Source organism: Canis lupus, chromosome 30, assembly GCF_011100685.1.
Source record: "Canis lupus familiaris isolate Mischka breed German Shepherd chromosome 30, alternate assembly UU_Cfam_GSD_1.0, whole genome shotgun sequence".
NCBI classification, from domain to species: Eukaryota; Metazoa; Chordata; class Mammalia; order Carnivora; family Canidae; genus Canis; species Canis lupus.
In genome coordinates, this window is record NC_049251.1 from 33,843,520 (window position 1) to 33,852,473 (window position 8,954).

Here is an 8,954-nt window from a genome sequence, read left to right on the forward strand (position 1 = left end):
TGCTGCTGTCCAACTATGAGGTTGGGGTGAGAAAGTGCCTCACATTTATTTACAGCCTTCTGCCTTGTGTCAAGAAACCCATTATAGGTAGATCCCTCCGAAGTTGCCATGCGCAACCATTCTGCAATAAGGTGGTGATTTATTTATTTATTATTTATTTATTTATTTATTTATTTATTTATTTATTATTATTTTTTAAGATGGTGATTTTAACCTCTAGGGAGAGCTTTCAATGTACAGGGAGGTGCATTATCTCATTTGATCTTCAGGATGAATTCCCCAGGAGAGACACTGTGACTACCCACTCCCACTGTACACACTGGAAAATTGAGGCAAAAGACTGGATTTCCCAGGTCTTAAAGGAGCTGGGGGTCCAGGCCAGGCTGCCTGTGTTTCTAAGGAGGTACCATGAAACACAAGGCACCAGGGCATTGAAACCCACCGGGCAGGAGAAAAACAAAAATGTCATGAGGTAGTTAGGAATGGAAAAATGGAAGCCTAGGACATTGATGGAGGGCAAGTTCTGCAACTGAAGGCAAAATAAGATTCTGGGGGCGCCTGGGTGGCTCAGTGGTTAGCATCTGCCTTCAGCTCAGGTCGTGATCCTTGGGTCCTGGGATCGAGCCCCCCATCAGGCTCCCTGCATGGAGCCTGCTTCTCCCTCTGCCTGTGTCTCTGCCTCTCTCTCTTTCTCTGTGTCTCTCATGAATAAATAGATAAAATCTTAAAAAAAAAAAAAACACACACAACAAGATTCTGGGCTTCTTAAGAGAGGAGGCAGGTGGGGGAGGGAGCAAGGGACGGAGTCATAAGTGTCCTGGCTGACTCCAGGGCAGGGCCTGCCTGGTGCGATAGGACAGCTCCAAGGACATGGTGCCATTTCCCGAGCGGGGAAGAGGAGCTGGAGGGACCGCTTTGGCTTCAGTGTTTTAGAGAAAGAGCCGAGGTGACAGTGGGAAAGGTCAAAGGGTCATGTTAAAGTTAGGGATGAGTTTGCCGAGGGCATCCCAAAGACTTGGTCCCAGGAGCGGGGTTCCCTGGAGATGGGGCTTACTGCAGGGATCTGATCTGTGGGGCTGAGGAAAGGCTTGAAGGGGGAAGGCGCCGGTCCTGCTGTCAAATCAGACTTTTAATCTCGACTCTGCCACCTGCCCGGTGGTGACCCTAGGCTGCTCATACGATTTCCTATGAGGCTACCGGGGGCCCTGTTCTTTCCATGCTTCAAGATTCCAGAAGAATTAGTATTATAATTATAGGATTTTTTTTTTCAAAACTAGAATTTCAAAACAAGCTTTTTCAAAACTTGTGAAAAGTCAAGTCTGGGTTTGTGGGACGTGGTTGGACACACCACTGAGTCCTCTTATCCCACTTCAATAAAACTGATGTTAGTTGGTTCTTAGGATTCATTACGAATATGTTAGAAATCAGAGAGCAGGAGTGATCGATGAGTACCTCCAACCTCACACAATAAATATATCATGGACATCGTGTTTTTTTTTTTTAGTCTTTTTCTTTTTAAAAGCAATACTTTTTAAAAAATCATTACTCATAATTCTGTAATGACCAGGAAGGCACTTACACACTTGTGAATAATATTTCGTATGAGATAACATCGTACATCTACATTTGCAGGTATTTTGCATGAGGCCTAGAAGAATTGCTGCATGAAATGTTCATGTTCATTTAACACGTTGACAGGTATTTTCAAAATCTTCTCAAAAAGGAAAAAAGAAAAATCAGTTTATACTTCTAACAATAAACATATGAGGATGTCTATTTCCCCAAACCCTCTAAGCTAGCTGATCACATGGCTCTCATTCTACATATTGATTCCTCTCATTGATTTCCAAGAGCTCTTTGCATACTATGGATATCGACCCTTTGTCAGTTATGTATGATGCTACAAATATTTCCTCTGGCCTTTAATCTTTTATCTTCATTTATAGTTATTTTGCCATGCAAAATTGTTTTTTGTTTTTATGTACGCAATTAAATCTGTAATTCTTTGCCATTATGGCTTCTGAATTTTATGCCTTGAATTGGAAGGCATCTTCCTTTTTAAGATCATAAAAAAATTTTCTCTTAGGTTTTCTTCTTTTTCGGGGGGTAGCGGCGTGAACTAAGTGGGGAACGTAGTGTGTAGTCATTGTTCCCTTTACCACAATGCCCTTTTGGTTCTCTTCATAGCATAGGGTAGGATTTTGCTCCCTCTGTGCTGCTTGGGGTTGGGTGGGGTCATGGGACTAGTTCGAGCCTGAGCTGTGAGCAGAAGTGACGGGATCGTTTTAGGACCAAGTCTGTAATAGCTAATGCAAGACTTTTCAGCCTGAGTCCAGACCTTCTATAGGTTTGAGATGGTGGTTGCTCCGTCATGCACAAATCTTGTATGACTTCAATGAACAGAGCCTCCCAACCACTGTGCAATGGATGTGAGGGAGCCCTGAGCCAGAAATCAGCATTTACTGTGTGAAGTCACTGAGATTTGGGGGCGTTTATCACCACAGCACAGGATAGCCCATCCTGGCTGATTCCAGAAAGGATCTAACTTGCTTTTTTCCCAAAGGGATAGCCGGTTGTTGACTTTTCATTTTTTTTAAATGGCTCATCTCTTCCTGAGGTTATAAAATGCCATGTTTATCGTGCCCCCAATTCTCATATATACACAGGTATGTATCTGGACCCTTCAGTCGGACCCATCAGTCTGTTTGCCTATTCTTCTACCACAATCAACTGTTTTAATTGATAAAGCTTCATAATATATCTTGATATTTTTCAGAGCAGGCTCTGAAGCTTATCTTGTTTATTCTCATGAATTTATTCTTTAGACAAATTTCAGAATTAGTATTTCAGGTTTCATAAAAATCCTATTAGAACATGGATTTGCAATTACATTGAATTTATATATTAACTGGAGGAGAATTTCTGTCTTTACCTATGGAATCTTCCTCTTATTTATCTTTTATGTGTTGATTAATCCTCTTAGACTTTTAAGAAGTATTTTCTGGGCTCCTGCTCTATGCCAAGCATTTTGTTGACACCTAGAATAAAAGATGAACAGGATACAGTCCGTGCCATCCTGACTCATGGTCTAGTGGGACAAAACCATTGATGGTGGCCCAAAGGGGAAGGGACAAGGCATGATGGGAGCTGAGAGGCAGGAATATAGGAATATAGGAACCTCTGGCTGGCAGTTTGAAGAGGAGTTAGCCAGGAGAAGGGCCCATCGGGGAGATGCAAGTGCATTACCAAAGGTTCCAGGTGGGGCTGTGGCCAGAGGGGAAGAGGAAAGTGGGAGTAGCTTCACACCACATGTGGTGTCGTGGAGTTTGGGTCTGATCCCCAGAACAATAGGGTGCTGCTGGAAAGGCTCAAGTAAGATTGATCCCATGACCTTAGTGTAGCCTCTATATGGGGGTATAGTCTGATCTGTTAACCAGGAAAGGAGAGGTACCTGTAATTCTCATTTTAAGTCATTTAGCTAACCACTATAAACCAGTCCAAAGGACCAAGAATTAACATTTACGCAGCACCTACTGCATGCCAAGAATTTTCACGGTATGGTTTTCACGTTGTCAGTGGATGGCCAGGTATTTTTTACATAATATAAAACCTCCTAGGGGCACCTAGATGGCTCAGTCAGTTAGGCGTCTGCCTTCGGCTTAGGTCATGATCTCAGTGCCCTGGAATCAAGCCCTGCATCGGGCTCCCTGCCCTGCATCGGGCTCCCTGCTCACTGGGGAGTCTGCTTCTCCCTCTTCCTAATCCCCACCAACCCCGCTCATGCTCACTCTCTCTCTCTCTCTCAAATAAATAAATGAAATCTGAAATAAAAAAAAAATCACAATAACTCTGGCTTCTGTAGGCATGATTCCCATTTTACAGATGAGACAAACGAGGGCCGGGAAGCTCAGGGATCCAGCCTGGGGCTGGGGAGCTGCAGCGCTGGGGCTGTCGAGCAGATCTCGCATTTCCAAATCTGGGCGGCTTTCTGCCCTCCACAGCTGCGGCTCGTTATAAAAAGGAGCTAGTTCTCAGCCTGGGGAGGAGAGGGAAGGCTCGTTCTTGGCCAAGTTTCATTTAATTTTCCATCAGTAGGTGTCAACTGTGAACTAGTCAGAAATGCTAAAATAACAGCTTAAAAACATAGGAACCGAAATGGAAATGTAATTTTAGTGTGCCTCTCCGGCCCCCTCCCGCAGATAAGTGCCGCGTGTGGAGTATCTGTTACAGAAATGTAACACTTAAGGACTAAACTCACAGGAGTTGCTGTCGATGTGCAATTTAGCAAGTTGGGCTGTTAAAGAAGGGAGGGAGGAAAATCCTCCATGGGCAGAAAATTGAAAACAAAGGGAAATGGAGAAAAAAAAAAAAAAAAAAAAGCAACGTAGCCTTCCCGCCTCTGGTTGCAGCTCCTGCTAATGGCCCGGGAAATAGGTTGCTGGGTAAAAAAAATGCCTTGCCTGCAAGAACATTCATTCTGAGAGGGTGCATTGGCTGGAAAAAGGGGCTTGATTTAGCCAATCAGGCACCAAGGCCTCCGGCTGATAAGTTAGCAGGGCTGGTTCAGCCGCTGCCACGTGGCAGGAGTGGGGCTCTGCGCAGCGGGACTTCACGATGAGGGGTGGCCGGCCTTCTTTCCTCAAAGGGTTTACTCTTTCAGTTTGGGTCAGCACCCACTGGGGCCACTGGAGTGATAATGCAAAAGTCGGACAAGAACCAGAGGTGCATGAGGACACTGAGGGGATGGTGGGGTGCAAGTCCGGTCTGCATGGGCTGAGGAAGGTGACATCTAAAGAGGAAACATGGGGTCACAGCCTAGAAGCAAGGAGATCTGTGCTCCAGTCTCAGCTCGGGCCCTGATTCGCTGTGTGAATGGGATGAACAATTTCACCTTCCCGAGGGTCAGATTCATCACGTGTAAAAGAGTGGAGGCTGATCAAATGGTTTCTAAGGCCTCTGCAGGCCTTGACACCTAGGAGTCTATGAATTCGAATTACTCTAAAGGCTCTTTCAGTGGAACAGAAAGAAATCCAGCTCCAACCAGCTTAATCAAAAAAGATGCCTTTATTGGCTTAGATAATTGTAAAGTGTCAAGTGGGGCTAGGTTCAGGCATGGCTGGATCCAGGAGCTGACCAAGGATTCCTTGGTCTCTGTCTCCCTCCCACACCATGCCCTGGTTATGCTCTCTTCTCACCGGTAGCTTGTCTTCCCATCATAAGGAGACAATCTTTCCAACAGAGTAGCTCCTGGGAGCTCAGCCCCACCTAAACCACAGAGAACGGTTTCTTCCAGAAGACATGGCTTCAGGTATCATCAGCTGAAGGGATAGGATAGAGAGCAGGCAAAAAAAAAAAAAAAAAAAAGACAGATGACCTCCACATGGGTCTTGTATGCATTTCAGTTCAGATAGAAAAGGTAGGGGAGGGGAGGAACCCTCCCAAGGGACCTGCAGGGTCACAGCTCTGCCGCAGGCCAGGCCAGAACGTTTGTGAGGCCCAGGGCAAGAGCACAGATGGGGGCCACAGACCATGTGTCTGAGTATTAAAAAGTCATAACTCACACTAATGAGCTGTTAAATAAAATAGGTTTCTCTGTTTAATCTGGATGCATGTATCTCCATAATGACCCGAAGGTAGGTTCCCGTTCAAAATTGTCAGAATCCTTGGAATTTCGCACCAGAAAGAGGTGGAACATCTCATCTGACCCCTGACCGCATCCCATGCCCAGTCCACACCTTAGCACACACACACCCAAGTGCTGAACGTGGCCCGCATAAATAGCTGGCCTGGGGTGTGCGTCCTGACCCTGTTGGCCTTTAGGGAGACTGGCCTGGGGCGATGAAGAGGCCTGTGCGGGCCCTGGCAGGGGGCTGGCCCATTTGGAGCAGTGAATTCTGCAATCCCGGATCCTGAGGTTTGGCGCGGGTATGTGGGCTCCAGGTGGACACTTCTTCAGGGCTGCATAGATGCTTGCTCCGCGGAGAGGGGCGTGGCCAGAAGCCAGTCCCCCCAGGGCCGCTTGCCCAGTTCTAGGGCCGGTACAGCAGCGAATGTTCCCAGGTGAAGATGGGGGCTCTGGGAAATAAAAGAACTGTATGGGCTTGAATGGAGATGGCATTGAACTTCAGGGTACAGAGACCGGACTTGCTCCTGTGGGCAGTGGCAGGCCTTGGCGGGTGAAAGCAGGAGAGTGGTGGCAGGAGCCACCAGGTACAGAGTGGCTGCAGTGACCTGACATCCAGGAATGCTCCCGTGTCTCCCACCCGCAGGTGCTCGCAGGGGCTGCTCCCTGCATCTGCCACTTTCTTCTCCTCAGGCTCCTTGAGATTTAGCTTTGCTATGAGGATGTGTCCTTCTGGGAACCTTTCCCTGAACCCCGACCTCCGCCCAGACTGAATGGTTCTTACCCTGGACTCCTGGAGCACCCGGGGTTTCCTTGGTCAGGAGATGGGGCTGCAATGGCTGGTCTCTGCAATTGGGTCTCTTTTCTTCAGCATGGGGACTTCCTTAGACCAGGCCCCAGAAATATTGGTGGAAAGAAGGAGATTCATGCAGGAGATACAAGAAGGTGGGGTTAAGAAAAAGCAATTGTAGGAAGCATCTCATGGACTTACCTCCTCCAAGACTCGGTTTCCACCCCTGCTCCCCTTTAGAACGACCTTGAAAACCTGACCCCTTTCACGGCCTCCATCAGAGCCGGTCCTAGCTCCAGCCCCTCTCCTTGTGCGGCAGGATTATTGCAAGTCCTCCTTATCGGGTCCCCTCTGCTCTCCATCTCTTTTCAACCCAGCAGCCTGTTAAGTGTTAGATGGTGCCATCTGTGGTGGTCTCCCATCTTGCTCAAAGTGTGGAAGCCCTCGCAAAGGTCTGGAAGGAGCTTATATGCACCAGGATCCCCTGGGGACCTGAGGAAAGTGCAGAGTCTAGGGTGGGGCCTGAGACTCTGCATTTCTAACAACCCCCCGCCCACCCCAAAGGTGATGCAATGCTGCTGGGCAGAGGACCACACCATGAATGATGAGGCCCCAGGATGGTGTCCCCTCTTCTGGGCTCACCTACTACCCTTGCCCCCCTTCCAGGGCAACCGACTGTTCCTATCTATAGGGGATTGTCTTGGGTGTTAGACTAAGTCCCATGTCCCAGGAATTCCCTCTGTCCTGGGCACACTGGGACTGTTGGTCCTCTTCCCTCGGGCCCTCCCTTCAGCCTCACTTCCTCCTGGGTACTCACTCCAAGGCCACTCCTCAGGGAAGCTTCTATTTTATACCTGCACCTCCCCCACCACCCTCACAGTCTCTATCCTCTTCCTCCGTTTTTATCCTTAGAAGTTGTCACCCACTAGCATTACTATTTTATGTGTTTATCTTATTTATTGTCTGTTTCTCTCCCGGAGGAAGCAAGCTGCACAAGAGCTGGGACAGTCTCTCTTGTCACTGATGGAACCCCCCCACCCCCACCTACCCCTGTGCCTACAACAGTGCCTGGTATCTCATGGATGCTTGGTAAAAAGAATTTTGAATGATTAAATGAGTGCCCGAGTCTCCAAACCAGAGCTTCTCAGAATGTACATGTGGATCCCCTGGGGAGGTTGTTAAACTGCAGATGCTGACTCAGGAGGTCTGGGGTGGAGGCCGAGCTTCTGAATGTCTGAAAGCTCCAGGTGCGGGGGGTTCTACTCGTCCAGGCATGGCTGGAGGCTCTAAATGCTGGTCCCCTTTCTTCTCTCCCACTTGTCTCCTCCCCTCCCCAGGAAGGAGGGAAGTCTGGGTTTGGAGGTAGGGCAAGGGCTCTTGGAAGTGAGGGGAGCAGGTGGGACAACCCCAGTCCCCACGACGAGGGGGCATTTGGCTCTGTGTGACCGGGTGGCCAACCAGCTGGCCCATCTGACTGATGGAGTCAATGGTGAAAACGGCCCAGACCAAACTTTCCCTGTCCTGTGCTGCCTTTCAGAAAGAACTGAACCCCTCCCACTTGTCTTCACTGGCTCTACAGCTGGCTTGAATGAGCAAAAGATTTCTCTCCAGAGCCGGGCTCTGTTGGGCTTTGCACCTGCTGCCGGCAGCTGTTGCTGACGTTCCCGTTAATGGCACAAATGGAGTCTCTAATGGTGGGGCCTAAGCCCCGGTTGGCAGCGGGGCTGGGGTGTGTGGGCTGCGCAGACAGATGGGCATTTTGCCAGCGGGGATCCAGGCCGCACTGGGCGTCAGGTGGCCGGCCAGCTCAGAGTCTTCACCCGAAGGCGCTGTTAGAGGGGACTTGGGGGCACGTGTGCACCGGCTCTCGGCTCTCTAGGAGCTCACATTTCGTTGAGGTGGGAAGATTTTTGACATCAAAGAGATTTGAAGGATAAGATCGGACCCTGGGTAAAAACCTGGGGTTGTGTTTGTGGAGCCGCCTGGATGAAGCGCGGAAATCCTGCTAAACTGGAATATTTCCTCTCCCAAAAGACTTTGATTAACCTTAACGGAGTGTTTTACATTTAGGACTGGGGCGCTCTCTGCATGGACGCGTTAGAAATATGTGACACATCCTAGTAGCCTTTTTCAATTTACGGGAGCCTAATAAGATCAGGGGTGGTAGGCACTGCCCATTATCGGAAGTCGCTAAGAACGCTTACGGATTCTACGGGTTTACATTTTGACGTGTGCTGCTAAATTTTTGGATTTTTGTGCTTTTAAAAATATCAGTATACTCGAGTGCTTCCCCCAGAAGTTAACAATTTTCAGAGAATATTCTCCGTGCCAGGCACATAATCTTACTGCCTGCTCATGACACCCCGTACGCTAGTGCTCATCAGCTATAGAGCTAAGCAGTTCCATTTGCCCTTCATCTGGTCACTGTGTCCTGATCCCCTCGGAGGAACCCCCCCATCATCTCCGGCAGCCCTCATCCTTGTGCTTCTCTGGGTGACTCTGCCTCCCTTGCAGAGGTGGGACAGGTCCCTGGCCATGGTG